Source organism: Cyprinus carpio, chromosome A11, assembly GCF_018340385.1.
Source record: "Cyprinus carpio isolate SPL01 chromosome A11, ASM1834038v1, whole genome shotgun sequence".
NCBI lineage: Eukaryota > Metazoa > Chordata > Actinopteri > Cypriniformes > Cyprinidae > Cyprinus > Cyprinus carpio.
In genome coordinates this window covers 4,549,091-4,552,392 of record NC_056582.1, presented here as the reverse complement: position 1 = coordinate 4,552,392, position 3,302 = coordinate 4,549,091, and the positions used below count along the sequence as shown (strand labels likewise).

At 41.9% G+C, this 3,302-nt stretch overlaps 1 long non-coding RNA gene across 1 annotated transcript; it reads right to left on the bottom strand.

Moving 5' to 3' along the window:
* Positions 1–1,242: 1,242 nt before the first annotated feature.
* Positions 1,243–2,893, bottom strand: LOC122146712. The gene is made up of 3 exons (XR_006161228.1): positions 2,739–2,893; positions 1,475–1,549; positions 1,243–1,390 (listed from the first exon to the last, which is right to left on the bottom strand). It is a non-coding gene; the product is annotated as an uncharacterized LOC122146712 (long non-coding RNA).
* Between the last annotated feature and the right edge of the window lie 409 nt (positions 2,894–3,302).

Here is a 3,302-nt window from a genome sequence, read left to right as displayed (position 1 = left end):
GGATTAATTGCAATTTTCTGCTGAGCTGTAAATCCTTATCATGGGCTAGTTTCCATTCATATGGTGCGGGACCGAACTCTCGCTGTATTACTAGTGCTCGCAGGGCCCAACGCCACAGCCACATTACTATTGTTTTAGAATTAACTACAATGGCAGAAAAATAACATGCTAAAAAAAAATAAAAACAGACAGTCTTGAGGCTTTTTATTTATTTTATTTATTTTGAGATGGAGAGAAAAAAACTGTGATAATGTTCTTGTCTGGCTCAGAGGAGATACAGCGGGTGTCTGCGATCCGTCAATGTCAGCCTGAAGACAGAGGAAATGGGCGACGGAAGCGGACAGAATGGCTGAAGTGTGTGATTAAGAGTAATGACTAAAACATTGAGGGAAAAACTCATCCTAAATCACTCATAAAGTGAGGTGCAATCGCTGCTGTCCCCCAGAACTCCATCAACAGCCAAACGCCTCTGGATTTACCGCCCTGCCTCTCTCAGAAAGGGTGGTCCTGCAGATGATGGAGCGAAGATTTTTCCACAAACCATTACCTACAAATAAACATCTCTCTGATGCAAGTAACACACATTAGAACACATTTCCGTGTTCCTTTGGAGACTCACAATGGCAGACTTTGCATCTTAAAAAACCTGAGTAAACCCTGGAGGAGTGCCGGGCACATTTGGCTGTCAGCGTTTTATTAATAGAAGCTTTATATATGGCGATGTCACCTCCATGTCAGAATAAATTCACAGGAAAAGATGCCTTAAATTCCCCACGTGGCATCGGGATGACATTGATATCTCTAAGCCAACAGTTACGATTATGACACACACAAATGTTTTAATCGATTCGCTTGCACTTCACACGTTCTCTTAGGTCAGTCTAACTCAAGGGATGTCTCGCGAGTGTCAGACTTGAGACTCAGTATGGATTTTATCCTGTAATGGAAATGCTTTTTTGAGGGGAGATAAATTTATATTAAATCCCAATGCTGAATAAAGCCGAGGACATTTTCACTCACTTGTAAAGACCTCTGACATTGTACAGCAGCTCAGCGGCGAGATAACACCTATTTAAATGGCAAAAGCACAACGGATTGTGTAATTAAATATCTGTCAGCTGAAAGTCACTCTTTCTGTATAATATAATAAGATTTGTTTAGCCAATGCTACACCTTAATGTAAACAGTGACTGTGCTGTACATTTACCAGGCAAAAACAGAACAAAAGGAACATGATATCCATCAAACCAAAAATACAAAGAGAAACAGCGGATGAAGTCTGGGGGAGGTTTCGCCCCTCAAGTATATTTGTCTTGGGAAAGTGAACTTTGAGTCAACAAAATTCACTGAAATTCCACTTCTGAGCACCAATGCAGCTCTTCTGCCAAACCTGTCAACAGTGGGATGTCAGACAGCTTTTACACAGCGTGTACAGGGCACGGCGTTTGTCAAACAGATCTCTCTCTCCACTTACAGTGGTCATGGAGTCCAGCACCTCGCACGTCTCATGCCTCCAATATCTCTCAGCGCAATCCATCACTTCTCCTCTCTAAATGGAGGGAACACAACTTGCTGAAATGTTTCAGGGAGGAAAAAGGAACTGAATTTCTGAATCTCAAACACCCTTTGTAGATGAATATGTAGGCCATGGCTTTCTGATCTTTCTTCTTTTCATCTTTCTAAATTTAAAAGAAGATTTTTGGTGGTTACAAACACAAGGACTTCTTTTGTTTGGGTTTATTGTCATTTGATTTTTAACCGTTTTTTTTTTATTTTATTTTGTAGAAGCACACTCAAGAGGTTAAAAGTTTTATCTTGCCAGTATCTTGCCACAACCACACCAATCATTTTTTTTTTTTTTTTTTTTTTTTTTTTTTGGTGGCATCAGGCAATCTACGTTTTCATGATGTTATGGCATTCTAAAGTCATTAGTCACGACATTTAAAGCTTATAGACCACAAAAACAATTGTGTCAAATATGGCGGATTTCAAAGTGCACACTTTTGGGGGCCCTGTAACAATCAAATTAATGGGAATGCTAACGGATAGCTCTCTTAAGGTATTATTCACTTTCCTGTGCACGCTAAAAGACAGCAGATGAGATGCAGGAGATTTTTTGACAGTCTCTGCAACCCTTTTTGGGAACATCAAGTAATGGTCAAACAAAAAGCCTGCAGGAACATTGAGAGAAAGAGAAAGAGAGAGAGAGAGAGAGAGAGAGAGAGAGAGAGAGAGAAACCTTAAGTACTTTTACCTTTCTTCTTCAGTATCTTATCTCTGGAATGTTTTGCATCAGCACATTTTGTTGTTGTATTGTTGTTTTTACAACATTTAGAGATCATCTGCACTTGAACATTCTTGAAATTTTGGAAAGGACTGGTGATCTTTGAGTAAAGTGGGAAAGTCATTCTGTCAGACTCTGTTCTGAGTTTTGGTTAAGTTTTGCTCCACATGTGTTTCCTATGCCCATATTTGGTTAGTTTCATGTTCCTGTCCTGATTATCTTGATTTCATCCCAGGTGTTTCCTGTGTAATTTCTATTGATCCAATGTGTGTCTTGTCATCCCATTCTCCTGTTCTGTGTATAAATAGTGTTCCCTGTTTTTAGTGCAGTGTCTGATATTGTTTATGTCAACTCCTTGTGCTATGTGTGATTCGACATGTGATTAAAATTTTGCTCCAGTGTCGGCTTCAGCCCCAGAGCTCGCTCCAGTGTCAGCTCCAGACCCAAAACTCACTCCAGTGCCAGCTCCTCAAAAGGGCTCCAACCGTAGATGCTGAGGTGGGGGCTGGGGCCGCTGCCTCCCAAGTCCCCTGCTCCGCCATGGTCTCCCTAGTCCCCTGATGTGGCCTGAACGGGTACCACTCAGGAGGCCCACTGTCCCGTGTCTGTCCTGAGGGACCTCCAGAGCACCCTTGTTGGATATTATGGCATTAGGCCATGCCTTCCGGAGGGGGGGCGTTTATGTCAGACTCTGTTCTGAGTATTGGTTGTGTTTTGCTCCCCATGTGTTTCCTATGCACAAATTTGGTTAGCTTCCGGTTCCTGTCCTGATTATCTTGATCTCATCCCAGGTGTTCCCCGTGTAATTTCTATTGATCCCAGGTGTGTCTCCTCATCCCATTCTCCTATTCTGTGTATAAATAGTGTTCCTGTCTTTAGTTCAGCGTCCGGGATTGTTTATGTCAGTTCCTTGTGTTACGTGTGATACCCCATGATATGATTAAAATCCTTGGTTTTGTACTCCTGGTCTCCTCGCTCCATGTTCCCGCACAGTAGCAACTCGTGACACATTCATCTT